General features: G+C 44.1%; 1 long non-coding RNA gene across 8 annotated transcripts in view; it reads right to left on the bottom strand.

The window, feature by feature from the left end:
* LOC135903540 (uncharacterized) overlaps positions 1-19,951 on the bottom strand; it is a 616,847-nt gene that overhangs the window by 6,240 nt on the left and 590,656 nt on the right. The window lies entirely within an intron of this gene.

The raw sequence follows: 19,951 nt of genomic DNA, 5'->3' as shown, positions 1-19,951 counted from the left end.
TCCCTCCACCTTTTTCGGTCCAGTTTGGTGAGATAACGTCGTATATGTCTTTGTGCCCGTCGACAAGTTCTGAGGTCTTCGATATTCTTAGTACGTAGAGCCTTCCTTTCGGCACGCCTTCGAATTGCACATAACCTTTCAAATTCCTCGTCGTTTGTTGGTACATTACAATTCTTAGTGGCAGAGCGGGTACTTTGTTTGAGGCAATGAGCTATTGTCGGTATTATTTCTGTATTCGTAGTCGAGGCTGTGATTCCTTTGTCTACGGCTGCTGTGTAAGCTTCCCAGTCTACCGACTTCAGTTTCACTTTTCTGGGCGACGTCCGAAAATGAAGGGCAGAGATTAGGATCGGGTAGTGATCACTACCTCGAGTCTCGAAATCTGTACACCATCCGAACATAGGGGCCACTAGACTTGATACGAATGTGACGTCAATGCAGCTAACAGTCGTCGGATTTTTCAGGTATGTTATGCTGCCATCGTTCAAGGGCTCTATATTGTATTTTGCAAAAAGCTTCGCCAGCTTGGCACCCCGAGCACATGTATGTGAACTGCCCCAGATCTCGTTATGTGCTCGCCACAAATAATATGTGGAGACTGAGTGTTTGTCAACAAGTTTTCCAATCTGGTCACGTCGAAAGGTGATCCTGGTTCCAAGTAGACGCCGATCAGGGTAAACACTTTGGATGCAATCACTGTGGTTGCGCAAATATATTCGTTCTTGTCATGTGGTGTTACGTAAATCGCAGAGGCAGGTATGTCATTGCGAAATCCAACGAGCAGTCGGCTAATTCCATTTTTTTGCCTTGAATGATGAAAATAATACCCCTTTATCCTAAAGTGCTCATCGACGCGAGACTCGGAAATGACTAAAAAAGGGAATCGGTACACTCGCGTAAGATGCTTAAAGTCAGCTAACTTCGAGCGCAATCCGCGAGCGTTCCACTGGAATATAGTACATGTGCGGAAGTGTCTGTTGGTGGACACCGCTTGTGAGACGATTGTTGGCGAAGCCATCGTTGCTACTGCGAAGAATCACGGCTTTGCGCCGTGAAAGAAGACGACACTAGCGGTTCCAAAGCCAGGACGGCCTCTACTTCAGGGATGCTCTTAAACGATGGGCTGGCACGGAGAATAGCCTTGATTGCGGCGAACATCATGGGAATCAGCATACTTGATATCTCATTTGCAGTGCTACCATCTAACAACCTTTCTTGGTTCTTCCTGTTCTTCTGCTGCGACCTTGAGGACACTTGTTGCTGTCGTAGGGTTGAGGTTATATCACTTGAGGGCTTTGATGGATTCATTGCAGTTGAAGGCCTTTGCTGGTTTTCTTGCACGACTGAGGCGTAGGACTTTTTCAAAGCCGTGTCGCTGCGCTGCACCGTGTCGTGTTGATTTTGGTTTGTAGATGTATACATCACATCCGGATTCGGTGGTGGTTCTCGTCGTTTCCGTACTTTTCCTTGGATTTGCTCCATCGTCCGTGCAAGAGTGGCTGATTTCTTTTTAGGACACCCTCCGTATGACGCAGCATGCTCAGCTCCACAGTTTGCACACCGAGGCTGGGAACGTGACGTACACTCCTTATGCGTATGTGGACCAGCGCATATCTTGCAGCGGATGGGGCCTTTACAATAATTCGCTATATGTCCGTGTCTTTGACATCTGAAACATTGAGTTGCAGACCCCATGTATTCCGCCACGGGATAACTGCAGAATCCAAGCGACACTCGGTTTGGTAAAGGGGCGTCTTTAGAGAATTCCAGGATGACAGAGCGTCTTCGGATTTCCGTTACTACGCCATCTTCGTCAGGGACGTAGAAAACTTGCCTTTTAGCAGATATGACTCCTTGTTCGCTTCAAATACTCCTTGAGGTCGTCATCTGAGTACTCGACAGGAACGTCCTGTATCCTCCCGTACGTGGCAGAGTAGGAGTATGGAACTCGAGCTTCTACAGGAATACCCGATAGATCTGTCACTGTGAGGAGACGATTGGCTGCGGGAAGTATAGACACTGTCACCAACAGGCTTCCGTCCTTGTTGAGACGATGGCTGAGTATCTTTTCTTGGGCTGTTGTCACGACCGCAGAAGCCAGAAGATTTGGGTTTACTTTCCATAAGCTGCTGTCAGGCTGAGTTGACTTGAATATAACAGGAACACCTGCAGCTCTTTTCTTTTTGTAAGAGACAACAGTGAAGACTGTCTGATCCATCTCTTCGTTGTCTCCTGCAGATTCTCTTGTGTCGATGTCATCTTCACGTAGCCTTTTCCTTGCTTGCTCATCTTCTCCGTGGTCTACAGAAGCAACGTGCTGACCTGATTGCTGATTGCTTGCGACGGGTGCCATCAGAACATCACGAAGGGCGGCCGACGGCGGAGGCTCGCCTCGTTGCTTCGGTCCGGGGCGCTTCGGGAGCCGCTTGCTGTGCTTCTCTCGCAGGACGGTGACCCCCAGACCGGCGTTCGGTGACGGAGAGGCACAAAGAGTAAAAATGAGCTCTACACTTGCTAAAAAAGACTTAAAATTACAGACGGGCGTTCGGAAGCGAGCCTATCGCTCGTCGTCTTCGTCTTCCTCCCCAGAAGTCGTTTCGTTAAAGGTGTACATCAACGTGAGGCATGTAGAACACTAGCCATTACACCATATTTTGTGATAATAAGTTACCTGCATTCTCAAAAAGAAAAAAAGAATATGTCGGGCCATGCATTAGCCACAGTGGTGTAAGGCAGCCGATTCCACTGACAAATTATTTTGGAAAGAAAGTGATACTGAAGGCGGCAATCCTATATTTATATTCCCTTATCTTATTACAATGGTCAACGTGTGAGGAAATATAGTGGGGCACAGTCACGTAACATTCACGCCAAATATCGATGTCTGTAACATATCCCATTCAATAGATTTACCCTAAGCGCTATTCTGCAGTTCTTTAGTGTCTGTCAACCCAACACTAACCTCGCGTTAGGGCTATGAAACTTGCGTCTTTAGTAGACATGACTAAAACGTTACGTCCTGCCAGACTGTACTTTCTCAAGCTTATCTTTGTCTACCGTGGTTTGAGGATCCCACACAAGCGTAATCCAGGATCAATCTCATGTTCAGTTTATATAAACGTTCTCTTAAGCTCTGAGAAAGTGAGCAGATATTTTGTCAAAGAAAAGCTAAAGATTTACGTGCTGCAGCAACAATATGTAGTCGATGTGTCGATGCCAGGATAGAGAGTAAGTACGAGGTAATTAAACGATAAGGGCCGCTTGCTCCGAAGAAATATATGTATTCTTTAGTAAAAGTTTTTCTTCTAGTGTTGAGCTTAGTACAAACCTACTTCACTTTTCCACATAGTCACCGCTAAATTCTTAGAACTTCTGCACCAGTTCTTTTAGTACCTCTGCATAGAAGTTCGCCGCCTGGGAATTGAACCAAATGAGAACTGCGGTCTTGAGTTTCTCGTTGTCATCAAACCGTTGTCCTCGAAACCGCTGTTTCAAGTGCATCAAGAGAAAATATTCATCCCTTGCAAGGTCTGGACTGTGGGGTGGGTAATCAGAGTGTTCCCAACCAAACTCTTTTATCTTCTCCTTGGTTCGGGCAGCGGTGGGAGGGCGCACATTGTTATGCAGTAGGACAACTACATACGACAGTTTCCCGCAGCATGGATTTTCTCTCGAACGTCTCAGTTTAGTGAGCGTTTCGCAGTGCGCATCAGCTGTAACTTTGGTGCCGAGTTGCCTTTCTCCTGTAGTCGCCACGAGTGTCAGCAGACTGTGACGAATCCTGGGGCCCTCGTACCACCAAGCACCCTTCTTTTAGGGAAGCTCTTCTTGCTGCCGAGAGAGACCATGCAGACCCGGCAAATCAACCAACAATACGTTGGGCGCCAAACGTGGCCCACCCTGCTGCCCTCACCGATTCTCCGAACGAGGCGCATGGTGGGTTAGCGCTGTCATGCTCGCTGGTTCTCCGAAGGGCGCCAGCACCGCGGGTCGATCCAAGCACGTGCAGCGGGCTGAAATAGCTTTGCAGAGCAGCACCTCTGCAGGCCGATCCTAACACCGCGTGTGCGCGCAACTAGTGCTCTTTCTCTCTGGTCCCTCTCTCTCTGTATCTTTTCAACCCTACATCGCCTTTTCTCAGCGCAGGGTAGCAAACTAGACGCGCGTCTCGAAAATTTCCCGCCTTTCCTCTCTTCTATAACTATTTCTTGTCTTTCGCCACATCTGGTCACAGCTGCTTCTGAAAAACCGGGATGACGAAGCCCTAGGGTTTTGGTAGTTGGTTTGGTCTAGCAAAAACCTCCACCAACATAAATTAAAAAGTAAAATAACAGGAATAAAAAGCATCCATACACTTCCTTTTTACTTGTTGTGTTGGACTGCACTCCAACTAAAGCGAAGAGCTTAAAATGAATGCTAGTACATATGATGATGGGGTTCTTACATCGTTGCACTCGATTGTACGTGTCCGCTGCCGCGTGGTAAGAAAAATTTATTGACCATCCAGGTAATGCAGAGACGTGGCCTGTGCCTTTGTTTGGTGCTGTTTTTCTCAACATAGCCAGATAAATCATTCGCAGCCAGGAAAGGAACCGGAAAAAGGCAACGTTCACAAAAGTGCGTGCTGAGTCGAAGAAAAGGCGTGCTCTCTGCTCCTCCACGCAAGGAGGTTTGAAATGAAATTATGGCTGGGCTGAGAGCGCGATCTCGTGGTGACCGGCTGCGCTGTGCCGCATGCTCGACACTCGCACTCTTTACGGCCGGGCTCACTTTTGGCGAGTCCGTTCTTTGGCCGGAGCCTGAGCGATGCGCGTACTCGCTTGTCGTGCGGGAGGACGGCCATTTTTCTTTTCCCACTCCCGAGCACGGAGCTAAAGGTGTGCGCCTGCACGCAAGGACAAAGAACAGCGCACAAGCGAGGAGGGGCGAAGAATTTACGCCGCTAATCTCGCGCGACGAAGCGCGAGAGCACACACGCGCTCGTGCGCTGGACCGACAGCGCCGTCGCCTCGTCGGACGCACAGCGGTGGCAGGATACGCGCGATCAAAACGGGGCTGCTCCGGCAGCTTGCCTCTGTGCTAGAGTGAGAGGACGAAGAAATCACGAGGGTCGGGGAATGTGGAAACGAGAGAATGAAAGCCTCTACTTAGGTGAGGGAAAGTCAAATGGCACCACGGAAGGGTTCGCAACGCGCGTCGAAAGCAATATGGAAGGGAGAAGGAAACACAACAGGGCGAAGACGGAAAGACGAAATTAAAAATGTGAGATATTCTGAAATTGCTGCAAGACAAAGTAGCACGATTTAGTAGAGGAAGAAAACAAAGGGACGATAAAGTGAAGAACGCGGACCAATCATTCTGCGAGAACCATCGGGCTTCTCGGTGACTGCTTGCGGGTGCTGCCAGTGAAGCGATTCTCGTATTTCTGCAAGGCACGCAAAGCAGTAAGTGAACTCCTGATTTCCAATAATAATATCCGTGGCATAGGGAAGCGAGGAAAACTTCTTTACTGCCTTGATGTCACTCGTGTTCATACATGGCTTTTCGCAAGTATAAGGGCTAAGGGTACTTCTGGTGCCGTAATGTCCGTGGCAGGTTTCTTCATCATGCTTAGAATAATAATGTTTGAATCGCAGAACTTACCATACATTAAGGCTTTATTGTTCCCGCCCTGAGATGAGGCACCTTGCAGAATAGTTTGCGCGCGATTCCAGCGTCATCTACCACAGGAAATTCGGGGCGGCCAGTAGCCATTTGTGAAAATGCACCTAACACTCAAGTTTTTGATTGTTAACAACAGCGCCAGAACACAATGGCTAGTAAGTGGTAGAAGCAAAAATAGCACGGACACAATAAACATTCGTCAACATTCACAGTTGAATTTTCAACCGCTTATAAGGAGATAAGGATGTCCGTGATGGGAAAGCGTCGAAGTGCGCGTGCTGCGCATATGACTGCTCATGTTTGCGATCGAGATCAGAAGCCCAAACATTCGTGAACTTGAGTTCGGCAAATCGTGGTACATAGCACTCGGACGGGCGACGACGCCTTGTTCGCTGTGAATGATGCATGCTTCATTTTAATCGCCTTCCTAGCGATCGGTGTCAGCCACGCTAGGGTGATAAATGAAAACATCATAGCGTCGTCTGGTAGGCGCAGTGTGCCTGCACGGATAAGTAACGTCTGAGTCGTTACGACGTCATCGAAGCTGTCCTCGTGTCGTTGTCCCTATATTCTTCGCCATCATGGCTTTGCTGTCATTACACCATTGTCGAATGTCTTGGCGTTGTCGCTTGCCCAGTTACACTTGCCTTGTGGCACTTATTTCCCGTTCATTGGCATAAAAGAAATTATGGGGTGTTACGTGTCAAAATTACGATCTGATTATGGGGCGCAACATAGTGGGGGACTCCGGTTTGATTTCGACTATCCGGAGTTCTTAAACGTGCACCCAAAGCACGGTACACGAATGTTTTTTTTGCATTTCGCACCCATCGGCCGCCGCAGCTGGGATTCAGTGTTCATTGTGGTATTCAACTCTTCCGAATATTGTCCATTTCATGCAAAATTATTGTTGTGATCATGTTGATCATCTTTGAAAGTGAGAAAGAAATGCGTTTGCCAATATTTCTCTCGAAGCAGCTTAAATTTGATCGAAGATTGCTTTTCTCTTTTTTGCATGGACGCGTTGGTATATGCAGGATGTGTCAGTTAACGTAAAATACTTTAAAGTTTTAGCAGTTCTACGTATTCTTGCCCAAACCGTACTCCTTTTTGTGATGAGATGGACTGGCAAACTAAGAAACGGTAATTAGCAAACTGTAACACTAAATACCTAAGCGCCAACTATTCTATGAACAAGTTAATGCAGCATATCGAGGGGCAACCAAATAGTCGTTTCTAAAGTTGTAGGGGTTTTCATTTATCCTAGGCCTAAAGGCGATATCTCAAGACACGGGCTCCAAAAAAAGTGAGGCAGCCCAATACTACTTGCTTGTACGCAGTGATCTTCATACCCTCAAACGTTCTGCATAATAATTACTTAACAATGATGATGCAGACAACACGGTAAAAAATAGGTTGCAAGTGACTGTGACGGATCAAATAGAGCGTCTTGGGCCATTAATTTTACTTGAGAACGTGATGCGGCCATCCCAGGCGAGATAGCGATAAAACGCGCATAGCAACTTCTGAGGTGCTGTCAGGGTTTTCGTGACTTACTGCTTACTTACTGCTGCACAAAAAAATAGGATCCGGCAGTAAGCTGTGATGCTTATAAGACAATAATGACCATATTCTCGGAACCAGCGTTATTTCTTACACCAAATTTGTACGTTCCATTTACGTGTAAGGTAGGTTCTTCGATATAAACGTAATTGTACGAAGGCACTAATGTCGCTGCGAGCAAGCGCCTATGTACGTTGGAAATATTAGAATTTTCCGTTCTTTCAGACCGCAAATACGAAATTGTAAAGAGCTATAATCATGGATACAGACTGATTGGATGTCTCTTAGTATGCTCTGCAATTTTAATTTAACTGAAGGTTTACATCTTCATTGGCAAATGTAAACGTTACTTAATTATTATTTGTTGTTCACCAAATTAGACTTATTGCAAGAAAACTGTCACTTGCTCAAGAGGACAAGGCAAGACCGGGATAAATGCGCTCGGGTACCATGCATGTTTTTTCAATGCTTGGCAAAAATCAGCTGAAGTAGCCTGTACATGCATATTGCAGACGTGCGCCAATAGGCCCTGCAAAAAAGAAGAGAAACGACAACCCAAAATCATAAATTTCGTAAACTGCAAGTACAACTAAACTTCTGACGAAGTAAAACTTGAAACGGAAACATTGTCTGCAGTCTCATCAAAATACTCGCTGCACTACATTCTAAATACCACCCTCCTTATAAGTATAGAAGGAAAAATCGAATGGCGATACATCAAAAGCGAGCGCCGGCACACTTTATTCTGAGAGCCACAGTGTGTGCAAGTTCAATTACCTGTAATTCAAAGAGAATGAATTATGTTGTGGGCCAAACGAAAGTCTCTAAGGGCCGTGAGATTATGCCTCTGTTTCTTAAATATTGTTTTTCATATTCAATATTTTGTTTCTTAGTTTTTGAGCTTCCTATCTTCTAAGTGGTCATCTATTACTGATAATGTTAGAAAAGGAGGCTCGTCTGTCATCCTAATTCCCGTCCCTGAAGTGCGTGGCGCATGCAGCCATAAAATTTTCCACTGCAAAAATTCTCGATGCTCAAGCAGAGAGGCTTCAGGTGCTCCCTCCCAAAATCATGCAACAAATCTTCTCCTGGGAGACTAAAAAAATGTAATTCAATTCTGTGATTTTTGGTGTCAATATTCTTGGAGCTTGGCCCCAACCGCAGCCCGTCTAGAAAGCCACGTGAGCTCTTCTTCAATGCAAGAAGGTACACTTGCGTGCCGAACTATAGGCACGCTGCGTAATTATTGGAGTAATCTGAACTCCCGCTTCATCTCTCAGACTATTTGATTGTTCCCTCTTCACGATTGTAGTGGCCAAACTTGTCAGATTCTAGTGAATGTCGCTGCTATTTCTTCCCTTTCTTTCTCGAATCCTAGGGGCGCAATGACATTCATTTCTCATCATGGTCACGGGCGATTACAAATCGATAAGCTTCCTCTAACTTCAATAAGAAAGCTGCGGCTTATTAAGGCGATTAATATTCTTGGGCTACTTCACGCAGCTTTTGCTCTTGGACCATCGAGATTTTCCCCATTCACACGTCTCGGAGGCCATGCGCATGTGTCGCGGCGGCGCCTCCAGGTAGCGCAGAGTATCCATTAGGAAGTGCGAGCCCGGCTGCGTCACACTGCTCATGCGCACCGGCGCGCCGCCAGTGTCATTTCGGAGCTCATGCGAAGGTCTTCACGCGGATGTCACGTGGGCGCCTTGAAATGGCCCGTTGCGTCCAGAGAGAAGCGCAAGAGTGGAGTCCCGCCGCAGCACGCACCTCGTATATGGCGCGTTTCGGTTGTAGCAACGCGTTAATGGTGCCGCTACATTGTGTACATCTTAATCGCATTCAGTTTCATTTTCATTTTCAGTTTGTTATTCTTTCAAGATACATAGTTAGTTCTTAATAGTGTAATAATCGAGGGTCCCAAAGTCAAACGACTGTAGCGGGACCCTGAGTTAACAAGATTGGTACAAAGGGATTATATACACAGCAGTGTGAAATTATGGAGTATATAAGTAAATAAAAAGTAAGCGAAGTAGTGAAAAGGAATGCATTCGATTTTTGTGCAAGGACTCATAAATCAAAAATTTTTAAAAATGGCACATTACCAATCTAAATTGTTATAACCTATTTAATAAATGAAGTACACACTTTATATACAAAGTAAGTTAATCAGGACTACTAGTTATGCAAAATGAAATTTTTAAGTACATATTTGAATGCATGGAAAGATGATGATTTAAGAGCATGGGGAAAGTCATTCCACAGTTGAATCGCTGAGAAGGAGGAAGTCATTTTGCTATAATTCGTGTTGCTATTAGGTAATAGAAAGTTGCGATTATGGGCAAACCTAGTGATATTCGTATTTGTGAGCAACCTAGAGTCTATTAATTGAAACGCGAGCTGTTTGTTAAGTATTTTAAGTATGGTGATAAGTAAATGAAATTTAAACAAGCCAGATACAGGAGAAATAAAATTATCCTGAAGGAGCGCAGCAGCATTAGAGTAAAAAGAACTGTTGGTAATAATGCGAATGGCTTGCGTCTGAATGTGCTGTTTAGATGAAAGGTGACAGTAATATGTATTTCCTCACGTAGTAATGCCATATGTAAAGTGACTATGTATGAGGACAATGTATAGGAAGAATGAGGCGTGAACAGAAAAAAAAAAAGAAATGGACGAGATTTAATTAGAGCTCTTATACCAAAAGCAGTTTTTTGCCTAACATAAGCAATATGACTATTAAACTTCAAGTTCGGGTCTAATTTTATGCCAAGGAAAGTTACGTTATCGGCCGGTGGGATTAAATGATGGCCTATGGATACTTGCGATAGACAAGGGAGAACTTTTAGAGATGATTTAGAAATCATGAACCGAGTTTTAAGCGGGGTCAAAATTAGGTTGTTTAGAGAACACCATTGAATAACTTTGGTCAATTCGTTGTTCATTTTAGTGATTAGCGCTGTTAAAGATTTGTGTGACATGAAAATGGTGGTGTCATCATAGTAAAGGACAACGTTAGGAACATTAATGCAATCAGGTAAATCATTAATGTAGATACCAAACAATAAAGGCCCAAGTATAGAGCTTTGCGGTACTCCTTCATTAATGAACTTAACATTTGAGTAAACGCTGATTGTTCGCGATAAAGTAAGTAATTTAAAAAAGTTAAAGGCTAAATTGGTAAAGTTGAAAGTTCGATTGTTAAAATTACAATAAGGGGAAACATTAGGTTCTATCTACACGGATTTCCAGTTCAAGACATTTAAAAACAAGTCATGCCTATGCTTGTATTTAATTTCAGACGATATAAATATAGCCGGGCCACCATAGCGACCAGAATCACGGTGACAATATCCTGAATTGTAGGAGCATTATTATTATATTTATTTTTTTGCTGTGAGCGGATAGCGGCTCCTCTTTCCTGCACCAATGTGGCCAGTCTTCATTTCCGTGTATATTCGTTAAATTGTTCTCGATTTCTTGCAACTTTTCATTGACTTTTGCCAATTGTTTAGAAAGAAAACCTGGATTTTCTTTAACTTGCCTGATATCTTCCATTAGTGCTTTCTGCCCTTCATAAGTTGACTAAACATTTGCTCGACAGTTTCAGGCCCAGGGTTTGGCTCAACATCCCAGGCAAGCATCAACAACAACGATGAAGTGCACTCCAGCACTAAATCAGCAGACACTGCCAGGCATGGCAATAGAATGATGAGCCTATCTTGACTCCTAAATTTTTTCCATGCTTAATACCCTGTAAAAACAGGATACAAAGTTCAGGCGGCTTCATTCTGGACGCCTCGCCATGCCCACGGGATGGCTCTATGCCGACGGAGCTTAAGTAGCAGGTGCTGTTCGTAGTTATTGCTGCAACAGCCATCGCCGGAAACACATTGGCAGGCCCGTTCCAAGGGGCAGCTTTCCAATCAGACAGCCACGAAAGATGATTGTCTCATATGGTAACGATTGAGCACGCACATGGGGCTTGATCCAAAGTTGAAGCATGTCACAGGAAGGCCTGTGGAAACAGGATAAAAAGTTCAGGCGGCTTCACTCTGGAGATCTCGTTGTGCCCTCGGGATGGCTTTTTCTGAAATATGTTTTTTTTTGTTTCCTTACGACAGCTTCCTCTAAAATAAATATGTTACTAAACAGCGCGAACGAATTAATAACGTGTTGCGCTACATCTTTAATAGATACAGACGCCTTGATTCACCTACTACTCTGTTACAGCGTGCTGGTCTAGCTACCCTTGAAAGTCGCGCAATGCTTTTTCGGCTCAAATTTGTATACCAACTATTGCATAGATCATTCCGTATAAACCCCGACTCTTACTTTAAATTTCGGGATACCAGACCGACCAGAAGACGGCACGCATGGGAACTTGTAGAATATCCGTTTATTAATAATACGTTTCGTTATTCTTTCTTCCCACGCTCAATTCGTGAATGGAATGCACTGGCTGTAGTCACAAAACAGCAGCCAACACTAGCAAAGTTTATGGACCTAATTGAGCATGCTGCATGAGCCTAAAAGTTGTTAATATAAGTAACCAAATTGCTTTCGTCATGCAATCCGTCCTGATTCAGTTTGTGCTAGGAAAGCACTTGCCTGCACTGTTTGTTCTGTGCATTCTGTATTTGAATGATGCCTTCTACCCTGCATTCTTTAAATTTTCCTGCTGGTTGATGTACATGGGTTTTGTTGTGTGTATTATTATGTATGAATGTACTACCGCTATTCTTGAATAGTCTCCAATCATTGTGTACTCACTTATTGAATGTTTTAGTAGTGTTAATTCATGTCACTTGTTGCTCACCCCTGTAAAAATCCCCATGGGGGATTGACAGTATTCTGTAAATAAATAAATAAATAAGCCGTGAACTACGGTTAGTGACCGCACATACACATTTTACATCAGTAGCAAGAAACTTGTTTCAGCGCATTAAGCACTCAGATAATTCTCGTCTATGAGACTGTGCAGGTCACTGAACAGGAACAAAATCCTTTGAAATCACTAGCCTAGCATACGGTTAATGATGTCATTAATATATACATATATTTGGCTTCTGCAGCCTTTCTGAGAAAGAAAAACTTGAAAATTATCATATTCTTGTGGACCACCTATTGTATCACTGATTTGTCGATCGCTGTAACTTGTAACGATTATTTTCTTCTGGCTTGAATTTATGTTTATCACCCGTCGCGAATGACTCTCGGCCGAACAGGGCACGGGTAAGCTAGCGATCTAACGAATGGCTAGCCACCGCAGCGAGGAATGTAACTGCAAAAGAATCGTTACGAAAAATAGGCCACGCATGTAATTTCCCAGACGTGTGTCACTTTCTTTACGAACCGTGTACGTGAAGAAAACGCCAAAGCAAAAGAAGACTAGCGATGAAATGGAAACTGACAGATGGAAACAAAAGAACACTGAAAAATGATAACTACAGAAAGGAAACAGAAGCGTGTACAATACTGGGCTGGAAAAGGAGACCTCCAAATCACCGCGCGTTCGCATTCGATTTCATGGCCGCGTGACAGATGACTCAGTCGTGAAATACCGCCGGTGACAGCTCCGCCGAAACGAAAATTCTTTGTTCGCACGTCGCTTTGTGGAGAGTTGGTCACCTGGAAACGAGGACGCGCAGTGTGGCTCTGTGCATGCGTGGGCACCGCTGTTCGCTGTCGCCGGCGTTTCTTAACGCCCCTGCGCGCATGTCTCTGTTGTTTTACCAGCCCTGAGGGTAGCGTGCCATCCGCGTATACGAGAACAAGCAGTGACAGCAGACTACTGCGGTGTCTATGCGCACGCATACGCACCTACTTATGCAGCCACGAGAGAGAGAGAGAGAGAGGAAAGAAACGCTGAAGACAGGCGTGATATGCACTTAGACTCATTATAAGTCGGAGAAGTGCAGACGGACGACTTATTTACATCTTATTGCCTGTCTTTAAAGCGCAATAAATGCAGCATGGTAGCTCGGTTGGTATGACGTTCCGCTGCAGAGCGCGAAGGTGCGATTCCCTGCGGCGGCTCAGCCCCACTTTGGTAGGGCGAAATATGAAAAGAAAAACACTCAGCTATTTAGATTTAGGTATGTGCAAGCAAAATTACGACAGGTCGTTCAAATCAACTCGGAGCCCTTCACTACGGCGTTCCCCATAACTGGGGTTTCATGCATATATATATATATATATATATATATATATATATATATATATATATATATATATATATATATATATATATATATATATATATATATATATATATAATAGAGAGAGAGAGAGAATAGAAGAGAGAGAATAGAGAGAGAGAGAGAGATTTCGTAATCGAGGGTTTTATCTTGATCTTTCTATTTCTCTTCGAATCGGTGTTTCTTTGTGTGTGTGTGTCTAATTTCAATGCCGGAGAAAAATAGACCTCGATCAAGGCTTGAAAAACGTCGAAGGGAGCGGAAGGACTCGCCTCCTCTCCTCCGTTCGTTCTGTTCAAGTGTAAAGAGCACAGGTGTTTCGGGGGAGCTTGTCTTGGGTATTGCCATGTCTTCTATTTTTTCCTTGTTACAGGAAGATTATGCCTAGAATAAATCATTCAAAACCGTCATGCTGGTAAAGATAAGAGAAGAGAAAGGGGCAAGGAATGTCTTGGAAATGCAAGGGAAGAAAATTAGGGTGTCCTTGTTTTGTTGTTTTTGTTTTCACCTATTAAGAATGAAACGCTTCGGGAGTTATTTTACCGAATAATACCGAAAACACGGAACCATACGTTTAACCAACTTTTTTCAGTTTCAGAACGTTAAACCCCGCAATCTCCTTTTGGTGTAAGTTTGTTTTCTTTGATGCTATATTTAAATATGAACAACATTGCCACTGAATATAAGCACTTAAATAATTAAGTCATTTAAAATGTCGCAGCGAGATTTGGGGCGAGGAGATAAACTGAACAGCTGACAGAGACAAGCACACACTTTTTGTTAAAACCAGAAATATGCTGGTTTTTTCCTGTCATTTGAACCAAGCATTGTAAGACAGTGTCACACATTACGCGGATGACACCGACAGCACTTTGTTCTTATGTTGCACAACGTGTTTCTTTCTTTTTTTTAAGTTCGTATAATTAGGCCATTGAGATTAATTGCGCAATATTTGAAATATTTGTGATAGCACATAAATTGTATTGACAAGGTGTGCGTGATCATACCTACCTAATTTCTTAATGTTATCTGTCACGTGGTTGTATCTTCAGCTCTAAGTAGAAGGCCTGCGGAATATTAAACAAAAGTGCGTCACTGCAATCAGGCACGTCTGAATTGTAGCGCCGCCAACCATGCTTTGAAGGAACGAAACCAACAGGCTGGTCAAAAAAGAAAAAAAGGAAAAGAAGCGATCAGGAACGACCTGTTCAGGTTAGGCCTGGGCGCCAGACATACTAACATAGCCAATGGTAACCAGTACGGGAATCACCAGGATACCAAGTCGTTTTTAGAAGTAAGCATGTTACTGGACGCTTATTTTATCTACAAATATTGTTCACCTAAGTTATTCCAGAAGCAAAATATATGCGTGAAATCATTACGCATAGTATTCCACTCGAGTAAGACGCAGTAAATTTGAGAATGTTTAGTCTATGTATATAGTACAACTTAATCAATATAGCCGACTTGTTGTCTACGCACGATTCTGAGACGCTTACTGGCGACGCCACTCAAATCCAATACAGCGAAAAGTGAATGGAACGCAGCGGCCGCGTTCACTGCGCTGCGCAGCGCAGATATTTAATGTTGTTTGCATTTTGATATAAGTGTTTATATCAAAAGAAAGTGTCCCGCATAAAGAGAAACACTTGGTGCGTTTAAAGTGCGGTTCAATTTACTTTGCACTCGCGTCAATGCGGCGGCGGGCATATTTTATCCGCATGGGCTAACAACTTGTCTATCGCACCCCCTTCAGTTCACACTTATGAATGTGTGCGGTGTTTTGTTCGTCATGCATGCTGAAAGGGTGGGGGCGTGTGGGTCTACATCTTTGCAGGAAGTGATTCTGCAGACGACGAAGAAAGGGTTGTACGCATCGCAAAGAAAACGTATATTAAGAAGAGAGCTTCTGATTGTCTGTGGGGGCAAGTTAGTGGGCAAGATGGCGGTGCCCTGCCTTTTTATGTCACAGCAAATGAGTTCAGAGGTGGAGCAGTCATTGAAGTCTGTTTTGTTTCTTGTTCCCCCCTTTCTCTCTTTCTTTCCGTGTTGCTTTTGTTTTCGTTATTGGACTTTATATTACGCGTTCCCTTTCGTGCACTTTACCGCCTGGTGTAACCCAGCCATCCCTTGCGCCACACACGCCATAACAAGGAGTGTCATAACTCAACGCAGTGTTCCATTAGCGTAATTATGCATGGCAGCTCCGATTTATGACCTTGACTAGAGGCTCGCGCAGAGTGTTTATTGCTCAGTCTTCTTATTATCTCCTACTATTTATTTATTTTTCAACTTTCTTATTCTGGCTATCGCATTGTAGAGCCTCGTCGACTTCATCTGAATAAGGAAACGGGTTCTGCTGTTCCTTGTCCCCACTTCATCGTGGCATTTATTTATTTATTTCGGTGCTTCCGCTGGCAATCTTTTTCTGATCTTCCAGCGCCTGAGCAGCTTTCACAACGCTCATCTATAATCTTTATTTTTTGGGGGGGGGGGAGGCGGGGGGGGGATTATGCTTCAGTATTGCACAAGCAGTGTCCACCCTCCGCCCATTCCCCCCAAAAAGAACAACAGGTGTTGAAATTGATTAAGCTTTCACGCGAGATGTTGCGGCTTCACGGCGCTAATAAGAGCTAATCACACACGTGTGCAAAGTTGTCAACTAAATTTGCTTCAATAAAAACGGGGTACTGGCTCGTACTGAAATGCGCGGCAGGATTGTGCCGGATTCAAGCAAGGCAACAAGCGTGTGCTACGCGAGTTTTTAACAGTGCGTGATTAATAAAATGCGTAAATATCCTCAAGGATTCTCAAATAGTTCTTGATGTTTTCCACGGAAACAATCTGTGGTTGAAAACAAGCTCCTGAAGACAATGTACGCGGTAACAATGAAAAATGAATCATTTTGAATATGGTGGTACGGGTACTCCCTTATTCGCAAGTATTTTTGCCCCGGAACCTTACAGTTTGCTTTAAGGTCAGTTTCTGAAACTCAGCCTTTTGCAAAGTTGATGAAAATCGCTTATCGTGAATGAATGCAGTGATGCATTCTTGACCACTATCCACGCAAAGATGAAAGTCACTGCTGTTCATGCCTGCCCATCTTTAAATCCCCCTCAAGGGTTTTACGAGTTCGTTTTTTCTTGCCCTTGTAAACAACGTCCTCAGCTTAGCCACTGCTACAAACCTTGGGCGGTTCTTACAAAACTTCTCGTGCGTAAATTTGGTTGCTATTATGTCAAACTTCATCACGAGTGGCATGCTCCTGGACGCTGGTGAATAAGGAAGCGCTTTTACGTATAAGACAAGTTTCGTGAATACGAGCCCTTGTCTGGAAACTTGGATTAACGAGCTATACTCAGACATCATATGAGAGCTGCCGTAAACTCACAGCGTCGCCTTATCCAGGTGCGTTATTTACGTAATGATTCATGCTCCCGTAGCTCTGAATTCTGCCACATCGCGCTTTTGTGCCGCGAAAATGTGTATTCTCTTGTAAAAATGTGTTTCTTCTTTTCGTTTGGTTTTGGCTCTGCAATATACATTCTTCTAAGTGCTCTTGTGGCTTTCTGGTAATTTTTACATAAATGCTGATCCTTACGAAAGTAATGAACAGGCCAGTATGTATATGCTAATAAGATAATCAAACGACTGGACCTGTGATGAATACGGTTTTCTTTCCTTTCATTTTTATGAGCTCTAAGAACTCACCTGGGTACATTGTCTAGTTATCTGGCCCAGGATAGGTAATCTTTTGAGCATCATGCACAAAAGGCACAATTGCGCGAGGCTTTCATGACAACTCGCTTGTACTCGGGAGCAGCTCTTAAGATAAAACAACACAGTCGATCTTCCTTCGTATTTGAAATCAGAAAGCGGTTACTTAGTTCCGGATCATCAGTGCTGCGTGCTCCTAAATATTACATTTTTGCTCTGGTTTTCTGCAACGATTCCATCCTAAAATTATTGAGCCTTGCATATCAACGTTCAGCCAGCTGCAGAAAAAGGGGAGGAGCAAATGCTATGACTAGGCACCAATGTATAACGATCGGGCACCTGTCAGAAAGCCGCGTTTATTTTTGTCGTTCTGAGGTATTGAGCAGCTGCTTGCATGGGCAGTGATCCAGTAATAGCGCAAAATTCACACCCTCGCAGGTACGCCAGACGTGCACCTACTACGTCGACGCCTTGGATATTTTCCAATATAATGGAATATGTAGAGCACGGACGAAAGAATCCGGAGAAAGCCAGACACAATGAAGCCTTTCTTTTTCTTTTTTTTTTGTCAGCATTCCAACCTGTTCCCTTTTGACGATCACATACTAGGCCAACGCCATGTAGCGTTAGGATTTCTCAGTGTCACGTTATAATTTCCCAATATCTCTCTCGCCAACGATGATGCATGACTCACATTGACTCCGGGACGACTTGGACTTTTGAAAACAGGTTAATGCCGCCCCTTTTGTAATGCCCTAGGGTCTTTGAGGTGGACATAAAAGAAATAAAATGTTGACGTGGAAAATGCATTTCGACAGCTCTTATTAAAAATAAAGGTACTGTGCACGTGATCACGCGCGCAGGTGCGCATAGAGAGAAAAAGAGCGGCAACAACAACCCCGAAAAAAAATGGCAGCTGGTAACTACAAACTCCTTCCACTGAAGGCCACGACTAACCGGGAGAGATTTCCCTGTATAGGCGAGAGGACGTCCCTCTCTACTTCTGGTCGCGGCTGGTGTCGTAATACGAGGGTATAGCTTCTGTGTCAATGCGAATCCGCAGGGATTTCCGCGGAGGCCAGCATCGCGCCTGTCCGATTGATTACTGCCCACTGAGCATGCAATCTCGCCGTGACAGCCGCAGAATCAGTCGTCCTCGGCTCTGCAGGGTGCGAATTCTCCACGTTGAATAACCCCTTCATTCGAGCTTTGCCGATGACGTTCTTGATCCGTCCTCTTCGGGCTATGGTACTATAGCAGCCGCGATTATGTAGATGGCGTCTCCAGAGGCAGGCGTATTACGAAAGGGCACCATGCCCCTAGGGCGGAATGTGGAGTGCGAGATGGCCTACAGCGCGTTCTGCAGGGGTAGTTTTGCATACGTGGCTTGTCTGTAGCATTTACCTATCCAGATATTAGATATTTCAAATATTGGGATGTTAGCACTGCTTTGACACACATTTCTACTAGCGGTGATGCCAAGATTTCGCGTCCTGAGGTACAGGTACAGGCCGATAACTGCGTTTTCATGTATTCATACATGGATTCATAAATTATCTACTGCGTTGCTCCCAATAACGCCCGTCCTAAGGAACGCAGGACATCTGACACGCACGTGCGAATCGTCGGAATCATGAGACCACCACCAAAGAGCTCAGTGCAAGGCCAAGCAGCCTTTCAGGGCAAACTGTGCATTATTTATTTATTTATTTATTTATTTTATTTTATTTATTTATTTATTTATTTATTTATTTATTTATTTATTTATTTAGTTAGTTAGTTAGTTGTTTAGTTAATTGCTTAGTTAGTTGCTTAGTTAGTTTAGTTAGTTAGTTGTTTAGTTAGTTAGTTAGTTAGTTAGTTAGTTAGTTAGTTAGTTAGTTAGTTAGTTAGTTAGTTAGTTAGTTAGTTAGTTAGTTAGTTAGTTAGTTAGTTAGTAAAATGATGCCTTATTTGCCTACGCGAGCGAATCTTTAAAATAATCGTCTGTGAGTGACAGCGCAATTCGGGGTTTAGTTTTTCGCGGATAGATGGATGGATGTTATGAGCGTCCCCTTAGGAACGGGGCGGTGGGTTACCATACCATGCTCTTCGTGTTAATATGCCTAATGTCCTAGCTAGGCTAAAAAAGGAAAAAAAAAGAGAAAAATAACCCGACTATGAGTTCCAGCAACCAAATTTTCTGATCCCCTATTGTGAACTTTGTTTTTGTACGTCTCCATTGTTTGCCGTTTCCCTACTTTTCTTCCCCCAATCTTCCAATCGCTTCTTACTAGTCTTTATTGCAGACATCTTTACTTTCCCTCTACTCTCCATGAACCCAAGAGCTTCGAGGACGCCAGTGGTGCCTAAATCGACCGCTGGGCGGATATCTTCACATTCTAATAAAATATGCTCTATCGTTTCCCTACCTTTATCGCAGCAAGCCTATACTTCTTTTTTCTTCTTATATCTCGCTTTATAGGTGCGCGTTCTAAAGCGCCCTTCTCAGTAACTTGAAGAGGCCCGCTCTACCGGCAGTAGGGGGCTCTACAAGAAAACTGAAATTATGAGTTAGCTGATCTACCGAATTCTTGGTATTTACCTTGCCGAGAATAGCACCATAGCACCTATTGCCAGATCTCTGTCCCTAAAATGGACTATATGGTAGACGGACGTTCCAGTCAACAGTCTCCCTCACCCGCCGTTGTTGCTCAGTGGCTATGGTGCTGGGCTGCTGAGCATGAGGTCGTGGGATCGAATCCCGACCATGGCGGCCGCATTTCGATGGGGGCAAAATGCGAAAACACCCGTGTACTTAGATTCAG

Source organism: Dermacentor albipictus, chromosome 1, assembly GCF_038994185.2.
Source record: "Dermacentor albipictus isolate Rhodes 1998 colony chromosome 1, USDA_Dalb.pri_finalv2, whole genome shotgun sequence".
NCBI classification, from domain to species: Eukaryota; Metazoa; Arthropoda; class Arachnida; order Ixodida; family Ixodidae; genus Dermacentor; species Dermacentor albipictus.
This window is presented reverse-complemented; position numbering and strand designations above follow the sequence as displayed.